General features: G+C 36.4%; 1 pseudogene; it reads left to right on the top strand.

The window, feature by feature from the left end:
• Positions 1-26,263, top strand: part of LOC149547337 (L-type lectin-domain containing receptor kinase IV.1-like) — a 95,022-nt pseudogene that overhangs the window by 10,819 nt on the left and 57,940 nt on the right.

Below are 26,263 nucleotides of genomic sequence, written 5' to 3'. Positions count from 1 at the left end.
GTGCATCCGAGGAATAGCCCCATCTATTATTGGAAAGGCTCTAAGTTGGCACCATGTTTTGTTGGGCCATTTGAGATCCTTGAGAGGATAGGTCCTATTACTTATCAACTAGCATTTCCACCTAGCCTATTGCACATCCATGATGTTTTCTATGTTTCTATTTTGAGGTAGTATATTCCCAATATGACCCATGTTCTTGATTGGGATGCTTTGTAGGTGGAGGACGAGCAACTTTCTCTGGATCCCATTCATATCCTTCAACATCAGAGACTGAATTTGAGAGGTTAGGACACAGAGCAGGTAAGGTTCTAGTGGGACCCGAGTGATGAGACTTCTTCTACTTGGGAAGATGATATATGATTGAGAGATTTTTAACCCTATCTTTTTGCAGGCTTCCAAGAGTAATCATATGCCTAGTGGGGGAGTATGTAGTGCCTCTCATGTTTGTAGTTTGTACCTTGTTATATTTTTATCCGAGAGATACTTGTTACTCATGTTATTTTTATATTTGAGATGACCTGATGGTCAGATGTTTTACTTTGATTTCTAGTATCATAGATGTTAGATTACTATGTTGTTTAGTTGATCATATCTGCATGATGACGCATTTTTGAGATGATAGTATGTTTTATGATGATATTTGGTTATCTAATTTTTGGACATATCCTCTAATTGTGTTTATATGTTGGATTTGATGTTATGGTTATTTACTTCATTCTTGATTTGTGATGCTATATGTGAAAGTGAGTGATGTAAATGGATTATTTTAGTATAATTAAATAAAATGGTTAAATTAGGTCATTTAATGCATTATTGCTCTGGCTATGTTGTTCTATGTAATTGCACTCAATCGTGTGTTTCGTGGGCAAGATTTATGTCCCTAGTAGTGGCACATGGAGTTAGTGATTCAGTTGTTTATATCTAGCCAATATTGTCCTTGTATGGTTGATGTATCTGGTTTAATTATTTAAATTAAACCTTCCAGTGATTTAATAAATCCAAACTCATTTGCATTATGTGATTAAACTTGTGAGCATGTTTGTGAATTTAGAAGTTTGCATTGTCACGAAAGTTATAAAAAATTATGTAATTTTGGTTTAAGGGATTTTTTGAGCTTTATTTAATTTAATTTATTCCCAACATCTTTGTCGTAAATGAATTCCAATTGCTTAGAATAGCCTATTTTCGTTTGGGTTGATTTTGGGTTTAACTAGTTTACCTAGTTATTTACCTAATCCATTATTCACTCGAAAAGTAAATAAGTATCCAAAAAGGAATTTTATTCCTCGCTTCTCACTTTTGGAAAATAGAATTTGAGAGCAAATTTCCAAATCCTCTTTTGTAGGATTGCATTTTTGTTCATTGTAGGAGCTATAGGCATGGGATCTTTGTGAGATCAGTCTTGTTGAATCTAGCTCAAGGAGACCTTGGTTTATTTGGATTTTTAGCAACTTTCATGCAATTTTTATTTTATTGTCCTAATTCCTATTTTGACCATTTTGGTTGTCAAGTAGGGCTCTCCTGTTTTCCTATTTCAGCTTCATTTCTACTTCTATTTTTTGTAGCTTTTTATTAGGAGGATGAGAACTAGTGTTCCCCTCCATTTCTGATTGCTAGCTCTATGTAGTTGGTCAGGTATGAGCATTTCCCTAACTTTTGGGATGGGGGTTTGGCATTTCGCACTGTTATGTTGGCAATTTTTGCATATGGTGTTCAAACCTAATTCTTATTGGATTTCTATGGCTCATTTATCCTTGGGTTGAGTGGGTTTTATTTTTTAAAATTTTCATCAACATTCATTTTTTGAGTTTTTTTTGCCTTGATTTGTGTGTCACCCAGTTTTCTTAGGTTTTCTTGGCATAGTGTTGGTCATAGATTTAGATTATTTGTAGGATGTCAATTTGATCACTATTACACTTATATGTTGCATTGGGATGCATTCCATATTCATACTCCCAGGCTTGTATTCGGTTGAGTGTTATTTTTCTTGTGTTCTCATCCAACCCTTATTTTATGATCTTCGTGTTGTTGGTGCGCCATACATGAACATGTGTGCATGCATTTGTTGGGTGCTTGTGAGGTTCAATCTCCTGGTTGTTATCAGTGGAGTTATGTTCATTGGGGTTGGGTTGGGAATATGCATTGCCTATGGAAACTTATCATGTGATGAGCATGGGTATGTAAGGCAGCACTATGGAGGGGCTTCTCTCGTAACCATGGTGACTATTTCGCAGGTTGGCATGAAGAAGTTTCTAAATAAGTGATAACTAAATAAATTAATGGGTAATAAATATAATATAATAAAAAGTAAAGTAAGTACTGTAGGAGTTGATGAAATCCAACTCCGCAGTCGCCAAGATCACCTACATGCAAATAGCTTGCTGAAGAGAAACCGAAAGAGCAAGAGCAAATATTTCACAATAGGAACATAAAATTGCTATGTGAATGGAATGATTTACAATGAGAGAGAGACCATTTAAAAAGGCCTCATGGAGGCTTGTAGAACAAGCTGGAAGGAGGTAGAGGACAAAAATGACAACTCAACACATATCCTCAAAAAGTGGAATATGCTAAAAAAGGAGAAAACTCCCGAGTTGTCAACAACAACCACTACATGCATTAAATACTAAATATGCATTAACCTAAGTAAGCTTAAGTAATAGAATAAATAATTAATTATTAATTATTTACTCTAACACCCCCCCTTAAGTGCAACTTAGGGGAATGCCTTAAGCTAAGATGAAATGCAAAATGGGTCCCGGCAACGAGGCCATGTTAGGTACCCATGTACAATGCAAGAAGAATGCAACCTCTGTAAGCGAGGAAAGAGAGAAAACCACATGGGAAAAACCCTCCCCCAAAAAAGAGGTAAAAACAACATGCTAAAAAAAACATGAAGTGAAGGAAGGAAGGCCTCAACCAATCCCCCCAAGGACAACTTTCGCCAGAAATGTTTCAAGAGATTCTCTCAAAACCATAAGTACAACCAGCCCCCCCAAGAGAATAGACACCAAGCCCCCCCCATAATGATGGAGCTCCTGTAGAAATGATCGAACCAATGAAACTCCAATTCAGAAGGAACAAAGGCACGAAACAAGGAAATCCCTGTGTGAGAGGAGCAATTGGAAAGCCTAGCTGATGTCCAGAAGAGAATGTATGAGGAACTGAAAAGGGAATCCCCAAGGCAGGTGTGATGACATTGTCATGAATGTCCACTGAAGTATCTGCAACAAGTGTACCTGGAGTCTCAATAAATGAAGCTGGAAGATCAGGTAGAGCGGAAGGAGAATCTTGTAGAGAGGAAAAGCCCTCATCTGGTTGTGGTGTGGCAGTCAAAATAGGGATCTCAGGAACAATACAAAGGTTCAAGTGTCCTGACTGCACCACACGATGCTCCTGCGAAGGAGATGGTGGACCAAAGTGTGAGAAGGTATAGAGATGAGTGGAAGAATCAACTGCCCCTGTAGCAATAAGATCTCCTGTAGCACGATCTCGAATGAAGACTGAATCAGTAGTGAACTCAACTGTCTTCCCTGATCCACTGCGTGTAATCTGAGAAATTGAGAGAAGGTTGGCAGACAAAGATGGAACATACAATACATCATTGAATATACCATCTTGGATGTGAACTGAACCTTTCCCACAGACTGGTAATGCAGTGTTATTCCCCATGAGAATGTGAGGAATAGGAGAAGCCTCAAGAGTGGAGAAGACACCTTGAGAAGATGTCATATGGTGAGAAGCACCTGAATCCAGTATCCAAGGAACCTGTGAAGAAGATGCAATAGAAGCCTGTAATGCATGACCCTTTCCAAGATCTGATGTAGATGTTGAAGAGGTGGAAGAAGCCTGAAAAGAAGACCCTTGTGAGGTAGAAGAGGATGGAGAGGAAATAGTGCTCTTCTGAAAGAGAGCGTGCAAATCAGCAATCTGTTTCTCATAGCCATCACATCTCTTCTGAAAACAACGTGCCTCATCATGAGATCCTTTCCCACAATAGGAACAGGTAGGAGTTGCGGTCTTCTTTTTCTCCTTCTTGTTAGAAGATGATGAACTAGTAGAAGAGGGATCTGATAGCTGCTTCAACTTCTGTTCCTGTGTAACCTTGGAAAGCAATGCCTGTGACTGAGAACTTGAAAGTGAATCCATTTGAGTAATCTTCGATTGTTCACGGGTTAACCGATTACAAAATATCTCAAATGAAGGCATCCTATGTCTATCACCCAAGGCATCCATAGTGGAGTAGAAAGTGGAAGAGAAGATCTGATACTGTCCCTTTAACTTTGAGAGTATCAAAAAGATACACTCATCATCTGTTTTGTTCTTCCCACATCCCTGCAAAAGTGTACGTAGAGATTTGAACTTCATCAAGAAGTCCTCAATGGTGGGAAAGTGATCAGGTGTCAAAGAAGTCAATTCTGCATCTAGCTAAAGTGCCCGAAACTCATTCACTTGTCCAAACAAAGTCTGAAATCTTAGCCAATAAGCCCGTGGAGTAGTCAAACCATCCAAGTGAAACAACAAGCTGTCTGAAATGTTGAGTGCAATAAGCCCCATGGCTTCATCCATCTTGTTCCTGTGTTGTAGAATCTCAAAAGGTCATTGGAGATTAGGCTGATGCTCATCCAGACAAGACCATAGACCTCTTGACATTAGAAGTCTAGTCATTTGTGCCTTCCATGTGTGGTAGTTGTGTGGTGTGAGACGGGATATAGATGGATCCGCCATTGAGAGAAAGAAGAAGACGGAAGTAGAAGGGTCTTAACTGAAGTAAATTACAGAAAAGAAAGACACCCCCCCACAAATGTACAAAAATATCTCCCAAATACCACAAAAAAATAGCTAAGGAAAGCAAAAAACTGGAAAGGAACCTGGATTTGTTGATGCAGAAAAAGCCTCTACTTTGACACCAAAAATGGAAGCTCAAATGAACTCAAAATTGTGCGAAACTAGCACCAATGTGTCCATCTCTGAGTCAGCTTTTCGACGCTTCTTTCAGATTGGAAAAAGACCTCTGTATGCTCAAGTTATAGCCAAAAAACCGACTGCTGCTCAAAAAAATACACTTGCTGAAAAATTACAGACACTGGTATAAATTTGATGGCCGTATGCCCGTCACAAACCAGTCGCCGGAAAAAAAATCCGTCACGGCAAGGTGATGTCACATGCCGTGAAAGTGATGTCAGCTGATTGGAATATGACGTCAGCAAATCTGTCAGCAGCCACGTGGCGGTCGGTGGTTGGAGAGGCCGTAGGGCGGCGGAGCAGCGAAAACCGCCGGTGGCGGTGGCGCCCGGGAGGAAAACCCGGCGGCGCCGCTGTCTGCGGTGGCGGAGGCACCTGCGCCCGGGCGGCGGATGTTTGGGGTGGCGCCGCGGCGGGGGCCGCTGGCGGAGCGGCCTGTCGGAGGCGTTGCGGCGGCCGAAAACAGGTTGGCCCACCGGTGGTGCTGCGCTGGTGGCGGAGCGCTGGCGGCGTCGGGTTGGCCCGCCGGTGGTGCCCTGGCGGAGCGCCTTAAAGAAGCCTTTTTTTTTTAATTTTAAAATCGCAAATCGTCCGTACAGTCCGTACGGAAGCTTCCGATGTAAAATTTTTTTGCCTTCTGGAGCTCTGTCTCCAAAAACGGAAAGTTTTATATGAATTTTTACTGTAAATGGCCTTCCGGATCCAATGGTGATGCCCGTTTGGGCTGAAAGTGCTCCAAAAATTTGCTCTAGCCCTGATTTGAAAAAAAAATGCACAAACAAACTAGGGTTTGTGACTTCAAATCACGGCTTCACAAATCCTTCAAACAAGAAGCAGCAGGGAGGCTCTGATACCATGTAGGAGTTGATGAAATCCAACTCCGCAGTTGCCAAGATCACCTACATGCAAATAGCTTGCTGAAGAGAAACCGAAAGAGTAAGAGAAAATATTTCACAATAGGAACATAAAATTGCTATGTGAATGGAATGATTTACAATGAGAGAGAGACCGTTTAAAAAGGCCTCATGGAGGCTTGTAGAACAAGCTGGAAGGAGGTAGAGGACAAAAATGACAACTCAACACATATCCTCAAAAAGTGGAATATGCTAAAAAAGGAGAAAACTCCCGAGTTGTCAACAACAACCACTACATGCATTAAATACTAAATATGCATTAACCTAAGTAAGCTTAAGTAATAGAATAAATAAATAATTATTAATTATTTACTCTAACAAGTACCTGGTTTAGTTCGAGGAAACTTGATATGTTGGATACAATTGGTTAATTGTGTGTTATCTTTGATGTTAGACAAATTTCATATCATTATCAATCAATATATGCCAAGCTCACTCTGGTAGTGAAGATAGTTTTCAGTGTCTATCGAACATTCCTATGTATGCCTAGTTTAAAAGATAGTGTCTACCGAGTTCACTTGGGCGTCAAAGGAAAAGTTACAGAAAGTGAGTGTTGTTAATCGAGCTCACTCGGGTAATGAAGGAAAGTTGGATGGAACTAGTGTTAATCGAGCTCACTCGGTTGCTTGAAGGATTTTTGTAAGTTTGCAGTGTTAACTGAGCTTCAATTGGTTAACACAAGAAATCATTTTTGAGTTAGTTTCCATCGAGCTGGGTCAACTAACAAAGGATTTTCTTATTTTGTTGTATTAAGCTTAATTCATTTATCTATTGATTCTAGTTGACTGAGGTAATGAACATTAATTATTCTAAGTTGTATTTGAGCCAACTTGACAAAGTGGAAGATATAAGGTCAAGTTGTGATTTCAAAGTGTGAAGAAAACAGTGAAAGTGATGATGATGTGATTGAAGATCTAATGATGAGCAGAGGAAGCAAATTTGAAGGATAAGCAAAATATCCTTGTGGAGCAACAAAGCTATATTTGATCAGGAAGGATCAAGTACAAGCCAAAATAGAGATTTTTAATCAACAATTTAGTTGCATTCAAATTAGGTCATCTGATTGTTGCTCTCTAACCACTATAGCAATGATCTAAATCTCCTAACAGAGTTGGCTTAACAACTATTTGCAAATCCTCTAACAAGGTGGCAAATCCATTGAATTGTTCTCAAGACCTCTAACAAGGCCATCCTAACAGGGTGATTAAATCCTCTAATAGGGTCACACCTAACAGTGTGTTTTGTAACCTTTAACAGGGTTGGCTCCTAATAGGGCTCACTTTAGAAGAGTGAAAAACAATAACTAGTTGCAATTGGTTGTTTTTCCCAAATTGGGTTTTCACATTAAATCTTGGTGTGAAATGTGTTCATTCTATTTTCTTTTATGTGTTTGCAACTAAGTTAAAGTAATGGTAATCACAGATAACATCTAAAGATTTATTTGTTAATCAACTATCGAGCTAATCCAATTATTACCAAGTTACAACAATTTGTGTGTTTACCAAGCTTCAACATTATTCAGTTATCTATTTGCATTTTGTACTGACATCTAAGGGATCTAAGAAATATTTTTGTAGTAACTAATTCACCCCTCCCCTCTTAGTTACTTCTCTTATATTTCCAACAATTGGTATCAGAGCTTTTGGTGCTTGCAGAGAAGGTTTCAAGGACCTAAGCTAAAGATCAGGATGTCTTACAAAAGAGAGATTCCCAAGATTAATAGAGACAATGTTGCAGCATGGCAAGGACTTATGAGGTTACATTTGGCTACCATCAATGATTTAGGTTGCAAGTGTCTTGATGCTAAATATAAAACTCCCACTAGAACATTATTAGTTGAAGACATTGCTGAAAAGAAGAATCATAATATCATGATGATTAGCATTGCATTTGCTCTCAATTATGCTAAATTTGATGAGGTAAAGGATTGCAAAACTGCTTTTGAAATGTGGAACAAATTGAAATATATCTATTGAGGAGTTGACAATGTACGAAAAGCCAAAGTAGAAATCCGTAGAGGACAATTTGATCAAACGAGAATGAGAGACGATGAAAACACTGCAAAATATGTGGAGAGAATCAAGGGTAGTGTAAGTGCAATCAAAGCATCTAGAGGAGACATTAAGGAGGAAACTGTTGTAAGTAAAGTGCTCAAAAATCTTCTTCCTATTTATGCAATTAGAGTATCTGCTATTCAAGAAAAGAGATGTGATCCGAAAAAAAAAATAGGCTTGGATGCTCTAGTTGGAAGATTGACAACTTTTGAATTAAATAACTATGATAACTATGTTCCTACTTCAAAGGATATTGAATCTACAAGTTAAAGTTAAACTCTCACTCAAAGAAAAGGATAAAAAGTCAAAATCCAGTCAATCAGAAAGTGAAGAAGATGGAACATCAGAAGAAAGTTCAGACAATGATCTTGAAGTTGTTGAAGCTCTACTTGCAAGGAAGTATTCCAAAGGCACATGAAATTACAAAGATAAAGTTCCTTTGATCTGTTTTTCTTGTTCGAAGTTGGTCACATTACTGCTAGGTGTCCAAACAAGGAAATCAAGGATGAGAAGAAAAGTAACAAGCATAAAGGCAAGAAGGACTCCAAGAACTAGAAGAACTTCAAAGACAAAGGTAAGAAATCTTGTTTTATAGCTAAAGATTCTAATAATAGTAAAGATGAAATGGTATATATTGTTGTGAAAGATGAATCTAATGATGAAGGAGATAAGATGGAACTTGTCTCTCATGTTAGAAAAAATGATATATGGATTATTGACAGTGGCTGCTCACATCATATGACTGGTGAAAAAACAAAATTTGAGCATATGGAATACGATGATGGAGGTAGTGTAAGATTTGGAAACAATGAACCTTGTAACATAAAAGGAAAAGGATGTATCTTGTTGACTATAAAACTTGTATGTGATAATGCTTATTGGGTTGAAGGACTAAAGCATAATCTCCCGAGTGTGGCACAATTGAACAACATTGGATTCAAGGTAGAATTCATGAATGGACAGGCCAAACTACTGGATGGAAAAGGAAATCTGGTTGGATCTGGCAAGCAAACAAAAGGTAATTTATTTTATCTTGATCTTAGTGATTGTTCATGTTTTATTGCTCAAGTAGAAGAAAGATGGTTATGGCACAAAAGGCTATGTCATGTGAACTTTGATAACCTGGTTGAGATAAGCAAAGAGAGAAGAGTAAGAGGTATTCCTAGTTTGAAGAAACCTAACGTGGGTCTATGCAACAATTGCCAAATTGGTAAGATGGGAAAGAGAAGCTTCAAGAGCAAGGACTATCTGTCAGAAGAAGTCTTGGAAATTGTTCATATAGACTTATGTGGACCTATTGGAATAGAAAGTTATAGTGGAGAAAAGTTTTTCATTATTTTTATTGATGACTATTCTAGAATGATGATAGTAATGTACCTACAAGTAAAATTAGAAGCCTTTCAAAAATTCAAGTGGTATCTGGCAAGAGTAGAAAAAGAAACTGGAAAGAAGTTGAAATGCTTTAGATTAGACAGAGGTGGTGAATTCATTTCCCATGAATTCAATACTTTCTACATTGAAAGAGGAATCAAAAGACAAGTATCAGCCCCTAGTACATCACATCAGAATGGGATAGCTGAAAGAAGAAACATATCTATCATAGATTGTGCAAGAACCCTTATGATTGAAAAGAATGTTGCTCTCAAATATTGGAAGGAAGCTATTAGCATTGTAGTTCATACCTTGAACAAAGTTCAGTTGAAGAAAGATTCAAACGAAACACCTTATCAGCTATGGTATGGCTACAAACCTAATGTAAGTTATTTGAAAGTATTTGGTAGCAAATGTTATATATTGAAAGAATTTAGAAAAGGAAAAATTGATGTAAAAAGTGATGAAAGCATATTTCTAGGATACTCCTGCAGAAGTAAAGCATACATATGTTTGAATTTGTCTACTCACAAAAAATAGAATTTGATGTTAGAATTGATGAATTTGCCGAAAAGAGTGAAGAAGAAAGCAACAAAGAACCTAAAGATTATAGAAGATTTTTTTACTATGAACTTGATACTCTACCAAATCTATCTAATAGAAAAGAAGCTTCATCTCCTGAGTCCCCAAAAACTCCTATAGTTACCGAGTTGCAGATAGTGCAACCCAAGTTGCAACGAACTGAGTCACAATCAAAGGCTAGCGAGCTAGTTCAAACTGAGCCTGATGGACTTGAGTCATAGATAGAAGAATCCAAGATTGAAACTAAAATTCAAGAAAAAGATGGTGGAACTTATTCAAAGACCAAGGAGCCTATGTTAGCAAGATATGTCAGAAGACATCATGCACCTGATCAGATCATTGGAGACAAATAAGATGGAACAATGACAAGAAGAAAATTAAAAGGTACATGTATACTTGCTGAATTTGAACCTAGTAGTGTTAAGGATGCTCTGGAAAATGAAAGTTGGATTGAAGCAATGAATGAAGAAATAAAACAAATAGAAAAGAACAAAAATTGGACTATTGTTCCTAGACCCAAGGATAAAGATATAATTGGTACAAAGTGGGCATTTTGAAATAAGTTGAATGAAGATGGAAAAGTTTCAAGAAACAAAACAAGATTGGTGTGCAAAGGTTATTCTCAAGAAGAAGGTATTGACTATGGTGAAACTTTTGCTCCTGTTGCAAGACTAGAAGGTGTTAGAACTTTACTTGCGTATGTAGCACATAGAGGATTTAAAGTATATCAAATGGATGTCAAATCTACATTCTTGAATGGAATTTTTGATGAGGAAGTCTACATTGAACAACCATAAGGTTTTGTGGATCCTAGCAAAAGAAACATGGTTTGCAAACTACACAAAGCATTATGTGGTCTCTAGCAAGCTCCTAGAGCTTGGTATGAAAGACTACATAATTACTTGGTACAAATTGGTTTTCAAAGGACAAATGACAATAGTAGTCTGTATATCAAAGAAGGACTAGATAAGAAGATTGTGTTCGCAGAAATATGTCTTGATGATACTCTATTTATAGGAAATGATGACTTATGCAAAGCGTTCTTAGAAGAAATGAGTAAAGAATTTGAGATGTCCATGCTTGGTGAGATAAAATTCTTTTTTGGGTTGTAGATAAAACAGAACAAGGATGGTATCTACAATACTCAATTCAAATATATCGAGGAGATACTGAAGAAATTTGGAATGGAAGATTCAAAACTTGTTGGAACACCTATGTCTATTGGACATAAGCTCTCCAAAAATGATGAATCCAAAGAAGTAGATAAGACCACATACATATCAATGATTGGAAAATTGTAGTATGTAGTGCATACAAGGCCTGATATTGCTCTAGTAGTTGGTATGGTGGTAAGATTGTCAGCAAATCCCTGAGAAAATCACATGATGGCAATCAAAAGAATCATGAGATATCTGAAAGGTACTGAAGAATATGGCTTATGGTACAAACTTGGAGGCAATTTGGAATTGAAAGTATTTACTGATGCTGATTGGGCAGGAAGTATTGATGACAAAAAAAAACACTAGTGGTAGAGCATTCTTTCTTGGTAAAAGATTAGTATCTTGGACAAGCAAGAAGCAAAATTGTACATCCCAATCCATAGTAGAGGCAAAATATGTAGCAACAACAGTCAACTATTCTAGCATTGTTTGGTTCAAACAACTGTTGGAAGGAATGAAGGTAGAGAACAAAGATCCAATTGTCATATATTGTTATAACACTAGTGCAATCAACATATCAAGGAATCTAGTAATGCATTCCAAAATAAAGCATATTGCTACAAAATATCATTTCTTAAGAGAGTTAGTACAGAATAAAGGAGTTAGATTGGAATATGTGAATACAAAATAGCAGATTGTAGACATTTCACCAAGCCATTACCTAAGGGTGCATTTCTGTATCTAAGAGGTAAGCTAGGGGTCATTCCCCTATCTGAAATTTACTAAATGAAGTTTAGTGAATGCATCAACCAGAACTTGTTGAAGATCAATAAGTTGGTGTAGAATTGGCAAGGGCATATTGCATATGAATTAGTACTTAAGGTACATTGGTATTTATAGTATTATTTTCTTTGGCATGTGTTGTCAAAAAGGGAGAAGTTTACTGTCATATCTTTAAAATTTTTTTTGAACCAGAACAAAGTAAGGAACCAAAGAGGGAGAAGTCTTCAAAGAAGTTTGTTGAAAGAGGGAGAATGTTCTGAATGAACTTGGTAAAAGTTGTTGCAGATAGAATCCAGTGAAAGGAAGAGCTCATACTAACAAAGGGAGTTCTTAAGGCCAAATCCAAAATTTTATTGTGCTATGACATGTTGTGTTGACATCAATGCCAAAGAGGGAGATTGTTGGATACAATTGTTTAATTGTGTGTTGTCTTTGATGTTACACAAATGTCATATCATTATTAGTTAGTATATGCCGATCTCACATAGGCAGTGAAGACAGTTCTCAATGTCTACTGAGCATTATTGTGTTTTCCTAGTTCAGAATATAGTGTCAGCAAGTTCACTCAGGCATCAAAGGAGAAGTTGCTAAAAGTGAGTGTTAACTGAGCTCACTTGGGTAACGAAGGAAAGTTGGATGGAACTAGTGGTAACTGAGCTCACTTGGTTGCCAAATAATTTTTGTAAGTTTGTAGTGTTAACTAAGCTTCAGTTGATTAACACAAGAAATCATTTCTAAGATAGTTTCTACTGAGCTAGGTCAGCTAACAAAGGATTTTCTTATTTTGTTGTATTAAGCTTAATTGATTTATCTATTGATTCCAACTGACTGAGGTGATGAATATTAATTATTCTAAGTTGTATTTGAGCCGACTTGACAAAGTGGAAGATATAAGTATAAGGTCAAGTTGTGATTTCAAAGTGTGAAAAAAAAAGTGAAAGTGATGATGATGTGATTGAAGATCTAATGATGAGTAGAGGAAGCAAATTTGAAGGATAAGCATAATATCCTTGTGGAGCAATAAAGTTATATTCAATCAGGAAGGATCAAGTACAAGCTAGAATAGAGATCTATTATCTGTAATTTAGTTGCATTCAAATTAGGTAATCTCATTGTTACTCTTTAACCATTATAGCAATGATCTAAATCTCCTAACAGAGCTAGCTTAACAACTATTTGCAAATCCTCTAACAAGGTAGCAATTCCATTGAATTGTTCTCAAGACCTCTAACAAGGCCACTCCTAATAGGGTGATTAAATCCTATAACAAGGTCACACCTCATAGTGTGTTTTGTAACCTTTAACAGGGTTGGCTCCTAACAAGGCTCACTTCAAAAGAGTGAAAAATAGTAACTAGTTGCAATTGGTGGTTTTTCCCAAATTGGGTTTCCACGTTAAATTCTGGTGTCAAATGTGTTCATGCTATTTTCTCTTATGTGTTTACAACTAAGTTAAAGTAATAGCAATCAAAGATAACATCTAAAGATTTATTTGTTAATCAAATATCGAGCTAATCTAGTTATTACAGAGTTACAACATTTTGTGTGTTTACCGAGCTTTAGTAGTATTCAGTTATTTGTTTGTATTTTGTAAGGACATTTAAGGGATATGGGAAATATTTTTGTAGTATCTAATTCACCCCTCCCCTCTCAATTACTCCTCTTATATTTCTAACAATGTGAGCACTTGGTTTAGTCTAAGGACACAATGTGTGCGCCTCCTAGAGAGTTGATGTTACACGATACTAGCTTGGGCTACTTGATGCCAAGCTACTTACCCTCCAACGAGTCCCTACATAGTTGACCATAGAGTGTTTGATTAGGACTTTTTCCACTTGCATTGTCTCATATTTTGGTTTTAGTCACCTTTACCATTTGGTGTGAGTGTTAGTGATGCAATGGAGCCTAGAGGGATTGATCGCAAGGTGATCAACTGATCTAAAAACCCTCTTCACTGAAGTCCTTCAACCAAATCTCTTAGTAAAGATGATAAACTATGCAAGTACCAATCACATGTGCTAGAAGGATGATATCAAGTTATCACAACCTTGCAACCAAACAAGGAAATCCCTAATCACTAGGGGACCCTATGAACAAAACAACTTATCACAAGTTGCTCACAATGCACAAATTGACCAATTTTGGGGAAACAATCTTAAAATTCTTCAAATGACCAAGGAAGACTCCAAAACATGGGAATAGTATATTTAGGTCACCAATGATATGAAATAATGGTTAAAATGAAACTATGTAAGTTTTCCACATAGTTGCTTTGTTAAACCATTCAAAAGGCTAGTAGCCCTTTTTGATGAAAATTAGATTTTAAAGGAAATATCTCCACACAATCTAGGTAAAAAAATTTAGTTTTGACACCCTCTTGGGACTTACAAAACATAATAAGGTATCAAGGTTTGATGACATAAACAAGTGGGCTTTTGTTCACTTTCTCGCTTAGGAAACTAGGGTAATTAGGCCTCCATTTACAAAGGAACTACATGTTCTAGGACTCCATCTTGCAAAACAATGATGGGAATTAGGACAACCCTAGACAAGTTACAAACTTGATTTCAAGCCTTGATGATGAGTCTGATTGGAGTTGTGGAAGATGCCTTCAAGCCTTTTCCTAGCATGCACATGGGAAATGCATGCCTAGGGCATCAAGTCTCTCAAGGATCCCTGCAAGTACAAACTTAAAAATACTTGCATCTTAAAATACATATCCAATCCTAGGATTCTAGGTCCTTTGACCATCTTTGATCATAGTTGACCAGGGGCTTATAATAGTGCCAATCTTGGAACTAGGTCATACAATTTAGTTTAGATGCCTATTTGATCAATCTTTCCAAGGTTTGTGACTTGGTATACAAGGTTTGGATTCATTTTGGGTGCTCCTAAACCATATTCCCCTTGTGTTTTAAAGCTCAAGTTCATACTTGAGGGTAGTTGCTCCACAGAAGTACCATGTTGTTTGATCTGGTCTTCTGTCATCTATGTTGCATCAATATTGGGGAGCCCTTTCCACTTGACTAAGCACTGCATGTACTTCTTGGTTCTGGTTTGTTTTAGCAACTTGGTATCCAAAATTTCTTCTAACTCCATTGGTTTTCTTTGAGGGAGATTAGTTACATAGTCTTCATTATGGATGTTTGCTTTCTCACCTTGTTCACTTAGTAAATCTCTTATGCCTTTGTTTGAGGTGAGGTCTGCAACATTGAAGACTAGGGAAATTTGCAAGGTGGGTGGAAGAGAGATCTCATATGCATTTTTACCCATCTTTTTTGAGTATACTACATGGTCCAACTTTCTTCATCTAAAGTTTGGAATATCTACCTTTAGGTAGTCTCTCTTTTCTCAGATATGCCCAAACCTTCTCTCCAACTTTGAAGTGGATTTCCCTTCTTTTCTTATCAGCATGTTCCTTGTATTTTAGTATTGTTCTCTATAATGCTTCCTTGACCTCATGTTTCACCTTTGTAATGAGTTCTGCTAACTCTTCTCCTTGAGCACTAATTTTGAAATCAAATGGTAGTTCTACTAGGTCCAATGGTCCCTTGGGATGAAGGCCATACACTAATTAGAAGGGAGTCTTACCTATTGAACTATTCGTGGATTCATTAAATGAAAACTCTTCTTGGGGGAAGAGTAGATCCCAACTCTGAGCACACTTCTTTGTGAGGCATCTTAGGAGATTTCCTAAAGATCTATTTACCACCTCAGTCTACCCATCAGTTTGAGGATGGTAGGCAGAATTGTAGGTTAGTTTAGTACCAAGTTTCTTAAAAAGTGTTCTCCAAAAATGACCTTGAAATTTTACATCCTTGTTAGATACAATAGTTTGTGGTAAACCATGGATCCTAACTACTTCCTTGAAGAAAATATGTGTAATATGAGAAGCATCATTTGTGCTTTTACATGGTATAAAGTGGACCATTTTACTGAATCTATCCACTACCACAAAAACACTATCAAAACCTTACTTAGTTTTAGGTAGCCCCATGATAAAATCCATTGAGATTGATTCCCAAGGTCTTGTGGAGATTCGTAAGGGTTGATATAACCCTTGATTTATTGAAACACCTTTGACTTGTTGACAGATGGTAAAAGTCTCGATGAACTTCTTCACCTCATTGTTCATCTTTGGCCAATAATAGCTTCTTTTCACCATGTTTGTTGTCTTGTCAATGCCAAAATGTCCTCCTAGACCACCATAATGTTTTTACCTGATGATATTTGTCCTCATTGAGCATTTGAGAATGCATAAATGAGCTCCTTTGAATAGGAGTTCATTCTGAATTAGATATTTAGAGAAATCTGTATGATATCTTCTAAACATCTCTGTGCAAACTTGAAAAATCTCTCCAAAATTAGGATCATTAGCATATGAGTTCTTGAGGGAATTGATTCCCACACTTTTTAGTTTTACTTCTTCAACTAGACCAACCCTTCTACTAAGGGAATCAATAACTTTGATTGCAACACCTTTCTTATATTTGATGTTGAAAGTATAAGCTTGTAATTGTTCCATCCATCTCACATGTCTGAAGGATAGCTTTTCTTGAGAATTGAAGAAACTCAATGCATGGTTGTCAGTGTATACTACAAACTCCTTTGGGATTAGATAGTGCCTCCATTTCTTGAGGGTTTGTACCATGGCATAAAGCTCTAAGTCATAAGTTGAAAACTCTTTATTAGCATCATTTAGTTTCTTAGAAAAGAAAGATACTGTCATACCTTCCCGACTTAAGACTACACCTATGGCCAAATTTCTTGCATCAGTTTCCACATTGAAAACCTTACTAAAATAAGGTAGAACCAAGATTGGGTATTGAGAGACTCTATTCTTCAAGTACTTAAATGCATCATTGGCTTCCTTTGTCCAAGAAAATTTAGTCTTCTTTGCTCCTTTTATGGTGTCAAGCATGGATGCACACACATGATTGAAGTTTTTGATAAACTTCCTATAGAAAGTGGCAAGACCATGGAAGCTTCTTACATCACCTTGGTTCTTTGGTGGGGGCCAGTTGATGATTGTTTCAACCTTCTCAGGGTCCATCTTGAGGGTACCTTGTGAGATCACAAATCCTAGGAACACAAGTTCCTTATTCATAAACATACACTTTTCCAAGTTGATCACCAACTTTTGTTGATGAAGCCTCCTTAGTATCTATTCCACATGATCAAGATGTTCCTCCTTGCTATGAATGAATATTAGTATGCCATCAAGATAAATAAAAATAAATTTGCCAATAAAATCTATGAATATCTCATTCATAAGCCTCATAAAAGTACTGGGGGCATTGCTTAACCCAAAGGGCATTACTAACTATTCAAACAAATCTTTAGTAGTTTTGAATGTTATCTTCCATTCATCACCTAGTTTTATTCTGATTTGATGGTAGCCGGACTTCAAGTCTATTTTGGTGAAATAAAAAGCCCCTCCTAGTTGATCCAATAGATCCTCAATTCTAGGCATGGGAAATCTATACTTTATGGTAATCTTGTTGATAGCCCTGCTATTAATACACAAGCTTTTCTTTCCATCCTTTTTAAAAGCAAGGATAGATGGAATAGCACAAGGACTTAAAATCATTTGTATTAGACCTTTTTCCCAGAAATCATTCACCCGCTTGGCAATTTTAGCATGTTGAGTTGGTGTCATTTTATAGGGTGCCTTGTTAGGTAAGGAAGAGCTAGGTATCAAGTCAAATTGGTGACTGATATCTCTAATGGGAGGGATGCTTGTGGGCATATTAGTAATAGTAACCTGACTATACTTTTGTAGTAGATCTTGTGTTTCTTTAGGGATAGGATCCTCATCCTTAGAAGTTATGTTTTCCTTTAGCTTAGAGACCAAAATAAAACCTTGGGCTTCAGGTTCCTTCAAGGTTTTAATCATTTCTTTCTCTCCTATGGTTACAATAGTAGGTTCTTCTTTAGGATCAGGCACAAACTTCATGGTGAAACTTACACCATTCCTAGTTATAGAATAAGTATTCTTCTTGCAATGGTGGATGGCATAAACATCATATTGCAGGGTCTTCTTAGAAGTATATGAGATGTATCCATTTCTACAACATCATAAAGAACCTTATCCTTGAAGTCTGCTAGAGAAAATTCTACCCATGCTTGTTCTGTCACTAAGGTTTGTTGACCCTTTGTTAGCCAAGAGACATGATATGGAAAGGGGAGGGGTTTCTTAGGTAGTTTAAGTTTTTCTACCATTTCAAAGGAAACTAGATTTTTAGTAGAACCTAAATCAATCAATTAATTGCATACCTTGTCTTGGCACTTGATCCTTGTCCTAAAGAGATTATTTCTTTGCGGTGGCTCTTGGGTGTGAGGGATCTACAAAAATACTTGCCTCATCATTAGACATTCTCCTTCCTGAAGTTCAAGTTCTCTACAATCAAATTGCTCTTCCTCCAAAATTTGTGCTCTTCTTTCCACTTGATTATTGTTTCTCTTTTCAAGGCACTTTCCTGTATGGTGTCCTACTTGATTACAATTGTAGCATGTGAGAGGGCCATTGCCTCTTCCTCTTCCTCTAAAAAGACTATCCTCCTCTATATGTTGCCTTAAAACTTTGTCCTCCCTGATCCTTATTCTGATCAATAGGTTTGTTTCCACTATTCTGCCCCTTGTTCCAAGAATTGATCTTGGGCTTCAAGTTTTTATTATTCTCATTGCCTTAATTTTGATCTTGCCTCCTCTTCCATTTTTCTTCCACCTTGAGTGCTAATTGATAGCACTTGTTCATAGAACTGGGGGTGTGAAGGCTAAGTTCTTCCTGGATGGGTAACTTAATACCATTCATGTACCTTGCCAATTTTTCTTCTTCATCCTCTACTGTGTTGGTCTTCGTACACAATTTTAAGAACTCCTATGTATAGGAACTAACGTCTAAATCTTTTTTCTTTAAATGTTGTTTCCTCCTATGGAGTTGTACACCATAGTCTTCAGGCACATATGCTTCCTTGGCTTGTGCCACCATTCTATCCCAAGAAGAAATCATGTTTCTTCCTTTCTTCACCCTCTCTGTCTGGATGAAGTTCCACCAAGTTAGGGCTGCTCCCTTTAGCTTGGATTTTCCATCTTTATCCTCTGCTTCTTTGGGATGTATTCACACTCAAAGAAACTTGTTAGGGTTTCTATCCAATCCAATGCTACATCAACATTCATTTTTCCATTGAAAGTTACCAATTCCAACTTCCCCTCGATGGTTCTTTTCTCCATGGATTTGAGAGAATTCAATAGAGGCCTTTGTTCAATAGGAACTTCATTATCTTCATCAAGATCTTCAACCTCTATATTTTGATCTTCTTCAAACTATGTGCCTCTTCGTTTATCCAACTTGCCTTTGACTTCCTTCAACCTCTTTGTAAGAGCAACATCAATTTCTCTTTGCTCCCTTACTATTTTTCCAGTTCAATATTTGTTACCTTGGTAGGTATTTCTTCCTCTTCTTCAATAAGAGCCATGGCTCTAATACCACTTGATGCAATGGAGCCTTGTGATCAGTCCCACTAGGTTCCATTTCATTAGTTAGCCATGGACATTTTCTTTGTATGTGTTTGTGGTTGGATCATTATCTCCATTAGCATGGCAGGAGTGAGCCTATGGGTTCCACATGGTTGGGAAGCATAACTACTTATACCACTGCTAGGGATTGGTGTACAAAGAGGGTCTATTTTGAGTTGCAATCGATGCTTGAATTCAATTGGTATATTCAAGTTTCTGGAGTATGCTACCTTGTGATTTATGCTTTAATTAGAATGCTTGGATATCATGTTTATATGATGTTTGTTAATTTGACACATTCCTTTACTATGATGTTTAATATATGGTTAGCTGACATGTTTTCACTTAGTTAGAATATCTATTACTTTATTGGATTAACATGTTAGATCTTCTTGTTCTTATGATGTTATTACATTGTAGTAGTGACACCCTCATAAGATAGCTCTAACTATCTAGTTAGCAGTTTGGGATGTTACGTAAGAGGATGGCTAGGGCCTTTGAGCTCTTGTGATGCTATTACGGTTGGGAGGAACCACACATGAGTTTAGTTGTTCTTGTACATTGTGATGTTGCTTTCTACATGTCCCTTCTTATGCTATTACAGTCTAGATGGTTAGACATTTTCTTTTTCTTGTTGCCCTGTGTCGTGTGTTCCTTGCATTCGAGTGTCCAAGCCTTGATTTTTGGATCCACTACTCCTTAGTGCGGAGGAATTATTTTTCTTATTTCTTTGTCCTCCATTTTTCATTTTTGTTGTTGTCTTTCCTTGAGTCAAAGAGGAGTTTCCTCGTGCAAGAATGCATTCTCTCATGTGAGAAAACATTCCCTCATGCGAAGCATGGTGAAGCTCACATGAGATTGTACTCTTTCTCGTGAGACATGGCACTTCCTCGCACGGAGTTGAGTAGTTTCTCATGTAAACCTCATTAGTAGACCAAAGGGAATTATTGGATGACCTTTTCATTTCCTTGCATGAGAAGGTAGTTCCCTGTGCGATGTGACACACTTCCTCGTGTAAGAATGTAGGTTGTATTTCCTCGCATAGAAAATAGGGGACATCTCTGTTGGTTTTCAAGAAATGTATTCATGTGTTTTGAGTACCCTTTAGGTTTTCTTATTTTTCTAGGCTTTGACAGATCAAATATTTTAGGATCTGTTGTTGTCTCTTTTCTTGTTTTTTAGTTTGAGCACGTCGGTTGGTAGTGACGCTTGGAGATTTGTTGGTTTCTTGGATTGGTTGGTTAAGTCTTCCATTACAATCTTATGATTGATTGCATGATAATGCTACTTAATTCCATGCTTGTTGTTTCAAAAACAATTATCTTGGCTTTTATTTATCCTTGTTCCAAGGATCTCCGAGTGAAGGCATTACAATTGGACTCTATTAGCCATTGCCTATTTCGTCAAAGCATCGAGAAGACATAAGTATGGATTTTGTTCTTGATTTTCCAAGGACATAGAGGGGTAATGGTTTATTATTTTTGGTGGTTGATAGGTTTTCAAAGATGGCTTATTTTATTCCTTTCCACAAGACCCATGATGCAATTCACATTACAAATCTATTTTTCAGAGAGGTGGTAAGGTTACATGGGCTTCCAAAGAGTATTGTTTCAGATAGAGATACAATTTTTTTTGGATATCTATGGAGGAAATTGTAGAAGAAGTCAAATACAAAGTTAAAGTTGAGTTCTACACATCACCCACAAATTGATGGGCAAACTAAAATGGCGAATGGAAGTTTGGGTAATTTGCTAAGGTGTTTAGTAGGGGATAAGCCCAAGGGATGGTATTTGATTCTACCATAGGCTGATTTTCCTTACAATAATTATATGAAAGAGAGTACTAATAGGTCACCATTCCAAAATGTGTATCAAAGTAGTCCAAGGACTATACAGGAGTTGAGGAAGCTGGAGCAAGGAGGCAGGACTAGTGTTGAGGTAGAATACTTTGCTAAACATGTCAAGACCCTACATGAGGAAGTGTGTGAGCATATCACCAGGATGAACATGTAGTATAAGGCTAGGGTTGATAAAAAGAGGAGGCATCAGGAGTTCCGAGTTGGGGATCAAGTTATGGTGTACTTGAGAAAATAACATTTTCTAGTGGGCACCTAAAACAAGTTGAAGTTGAAGAAATTTGGTCCTAAAAGATTTTAAAGAAGCATGATTCAAGGAATACATATGATGTGGAGTTTCCAAAAGGAATCCATATTTCCCCTATATTCAATATTGTAGATTTAGTCAAATATCATGAAGATGGTGTAGAGGAGGAGCTGGTGCTTGAGTCATGCCCAACTCCTACCTCTAGGAAGGAGAAGGTTGAAGAAATTATGGATAGTCATATGAGAAGGAGTACTAGAAATAGGCGATATGAGGAGTACCCAGTGAAGTGGAAAGGGTAGTTAGTGGAAGACTTGATCTAGTTATCCAAGGTGGAGGTTGACCATTTTGGTTTTCCTTAACTAGCTAAGTAATGACAAGGTCACTTATTAAATTATCCTAGGTGTTTGATGTAGGAGGATCCAGTAGTGTAAGGGTGATCTTGCATCACCCAAAAATATGCTTTGTGATAGTTTTTGTTTAATGTGTTTGTATTTATGGATACCTATTTTGGCTAAACAAAGAGTCCAACTCTTATATATCCATTATTACTTTTCTAGGTTAGTGTTTTTGTGCACTTCAAGATACATACAAATACAAAAAGTGGGTTATATTGTTATAGAGATAGAATTATAAGTATTTAGAGGGTTTAATCTGGAGGTCATTTCATACTTTAAATTTAAAACACTCCAAAAACATAATTAGGTCAAAAGGTTTCATGGTTTGAAAGTTATTACAATTTTAAGTTGTTTGGAGACCTCCTAAAAATGCCTTGGAGCATAGTTTGAGGCACTAAACGACCTCGTACAACCCCAAAAAGTAGGAAATTGACAAATTATGCCCAAAAAATTATTCCATTGACATATAGAGCACTTAGAGAGCTTTATGGATATGTAAACAATTCATCAATCAGAATTCGAAATCAAAAGTTATGCCTCTCGCAAGTTGGACTACCTATTCTGGAATCTTCTAATTTTGCACTGGCTCCTAGTTCAAATTCTAGAGCCTTATGTTTTGGAGGTGGCTACCAAATGGCATGATGGAAAATTTACTCCTAACCCAAACTTGATTAGTCTACTTAAAGCTCATTCTTGAGATGTAAAGGCAAGGCAATTTTTTGGTAGAGTTTGAGAGAAGGTACTATCAGAAGGGCTTTTCTCTAGAATATGATAATATTGTAGCCCATAGGGCATGGAGTTGTTTCTATTTTTTCTATAATGCATTTAAATAGCTTCTCATTTCATATAATAAAGTTTCTTTTCATTTTGTGTCCATTTTATCTTGAGTTTTTTTCCTCATTAGAATAGGTGAAAGCAAAATTTACAACTTCAACTAACATCTCATAATATCTTAGGAGTGATATTGGGGTGAAAAAAGGTTATCCAATATCACCTTCTCACTTTGGAGTATATGTTAACAAAATTGAAGAGTGGTTAAATATGCAAAATGGTGAGGGAAACTAGTTGGGAGAAATTCTAAGAAGATTTCTCCTCTATGCACAATATCTAATTTTGATTGTCAAATCTACCTATAGTTTTCAAGACCATTATTTTCCCTTGAGAGAATTTGTATAATGGCAGGAATGTAGGTCAATATCAGTAAGATTAAGGTCATGGTTTTCTGTAGTAATATAAAAAAATTAACATAAGTTTTATTTTGAGAGCAGTTTTCTTGAGGAAGTTGCAAAGTACAAGTATCTCAACATTTATGTCAAAAAAATCTAAGTTGGGAATGTTGCAACAAGAAAAGAACATTAGGAAGATAAAAGGTAGTTTATGATATTTAAAATAGGTGTTAATTATGGGATTGGAAAACTACTCAAAGTTTTTTTGGTCTTTTAGTTCTATTGATTGTTCTTTATGGGTGTGATATTACCAGTTAGTGATACTGAACAACCTCAAAATGGGAGAAAATAGATGGAATTCAAAAGTATTTGATCACAATAAAGTTTAAATAAAAAACATTGTCCCATATGATATCATGCTAAGTGAAATGGGGATTTCCCCTACCAAAGCACTTGCTATGATATGTCTCATAAGTTATCTTAAAAGAACCAAAGAATGGAAGAAGATAGATGACTTAAAGTTGTTTATAATGATATATTGTGGTGGTAATAATTTCTACCTTACAAATTTCCTAGCGTTTTAATGTAAATTTTATGTAGTTTTAGGGTATTTGCAAGTGTTTTTTAAATCATTAGAGTGAAGGGTTTAGGGTTTTATGTTAAAAAATTATCTAAGTGTTGAATAAACCCTATCTTGCTCTAATTTTAATTACCTTTTCTAACTTAAGTATGAGTATCATGGTCATTAGTAAGGGTGACATCTATTTTAAATCCTAGTTCTTTAAGTCACCAAGTTCTGACCCCTTTAATTTTTTCATGTCCCAAGTCATATTTCCCTAAGTCTAAAACCCAAGTCCCTACAAATTTTCTACCAATTTGTGTGTTAAACAAACATGTTAGGTGAGACCCTTCATTTACTTCATTGGAGGACAACATGTCATTCCCTTATCTGTCCTATGATCCCATGATAAAATTCATGGTTTGGCTCATTTTGATAGTAGGAAGCGAAAGTGTGTCATCTATCCCTTATTGGTTGGTCAAATATATTTTTTTAAAGCCTTATGTTATGTATGCCATCCTATTTGGTTAAATGTTGGATTAATAATATGTTCATCTTTCAACATGTGTTGAATTTTAATGGAGATCTTTTGATTTGTTAGAAAAGTTGCAACTAAGCATCTAGGAAAATAACCAAGACCAAAGATAAACCTTACAAATCATAACTTGTATCATGTCCTTCTACACACACCTCTAGATGTAAATTGTGTCAAGTCTGATCTCCTCCATAAAACCCTAACCAAGAAGCCACAACAACACTCAAATTATATCATATAAATAAGCATGGATGTAAGCCTTTCACAAGAAGATCAAACTCATTAACCATTCCTAAATCAAGGAATAATCATTCCCTATAACCAATATAGACCATCTCCTAAACCCAACCATCATAACAACATATACATGAGGAGATATCCAATACTAAACCATCTATCAAATGAACCCGAAGAACTAACTTAGATCCTAGCTCAATGTCCATATCAATAAAAGACAAGCATACACATAATTCACCTAAAATAAATAATGGGCAAAACCTCTCAAGTAGTAAATTATTGAGTAGACCAAGAGTGGGGAATGAGAATGCTCATCTAGATATGAAATTCTCCAACCAAGACTAATCTAAGAACAATCTCCTCTCAAGTCCATAAGTGAATGCCCCTTTGAATTCCTATTAAAACTATCAACCATAACAACAAATAAATCTCTAATCCAACAGTAATTAAGATCACCATTGTCTCTAAGTATCCATGAGTACCTATAACTGATCAATCCATGCCAACTCCAAATGCAACATAGAAATATCATTAAGTATCCAGAAAATGGTCAATGTATTCAATACCAAAAAAATAAACCAAGATCAATATCAAAGTTCCAACCATGGCCTTAGGAACATAAACATGACAACATGATATAACCATCTCAACTAAAGACATAACATACCATAACATGTCTAAACTTTAAACACGTATCGAGAGTATACCATGGAAAATAATGAAACCATCATAACACCAAGGATAAAATGTCAAATGAAAGCATAAACCACACCTTTACCAAGAACCCCATGAATCCTCAAGATGAAACCATCTCCACACACCATGAAGATAACTACCACTCACAAGTGCACCATGTAAATGCCAAAGACACTTCTCCAACAATATAATCTAATACATCCTCAAACATCTACAAATAATCAATAAGTATATAAATTCTAGTAACTCCAACTTAACTATGGTACCAAGTTACCCATGGAAACATAACATACATCTCCTACTCAAAGATCATCCAGGTCTACAAACACACAACCAAAATACCAATACCAAGTGAGACCAAGATATCTAAACCAAGAAGATATGAACCAAACTAGGGAACAATCATGTACTGCTACATCATAACTGTCACAAGCCCCCACTAAATCATGTATCCAATCTATCATTGACATCATGATGAAAATCATTCTGTAACAATGATAATCAACCAAGGCATCAAACCATCAAATAAATCAAAGTGTACATCATGAATCCTCAAAATAAATCAAATAACCATGATCCTCAACCTAGAAGACATACCATCATAACCAAATTATCAAAACTACTTAACACCAATGAAGGAACTATATATCCAACCATGTCATGTAAAAATCTATGACACCACGATCACATCCATTAAGCAAGCACCTAACTCTCAAAATATCCAACTTGGTAGCATAAAATAGTCAACCATAGTCCTCCACCACAATTGTATCTAGAAACAAAATTGCATCCCCTCTACACAAAGAAAAATTAGTAAATCAATTGACCAAGGGCGTAGACAACCAAAATCCAAGCCACCATTCTAAATATGAATCAATAATCAAAGATCAATGGGCAAAGACAAGCCATATCTAAGCCATGAATGCAACCTATAAGTATAGTCTGCTTACAACACTGCACAACTTATAGACCCAATAAGTTATCATACATATCCAAACCAAATATTGATAATGATATCATCATGAGACCAATTTAAAACATAAGGTGAGTATATAATGAAACCGCAATCCAAATCTCCAAAGCGTACAATGCTATAAACTCATAATTTTACCATAGTCAATGTGAATCATAAACCATTGAGATAAATAAATCACCTATTAAACTATACTAAACCTATACCAAATCTAAACCAATGTGTAGAGATCTCTAAGAGCTTTTTGTTGACTT

This window comes from Cupressus sempervirens, chromosome 7 (genome assembly GCF_028749045.1).
Source record: "Cupressus sempervirens isolate cs-2001-9-10 chromosome 7, ASM2874904v1, whole genome shotgun sequence".
Classification (NCBI taxonomy): domain Eukaryota; kingdom Viridiplantae; phylum Streptophyta; class Pinopsida; order Cupressales; family Cupressaceae; genus Cupressus; species Cupressus sempervirens.
Note: the sequence above shows the minus strand (reverse complement) of the source record. Positions and strands in the feature narration are given on the sequence as shown.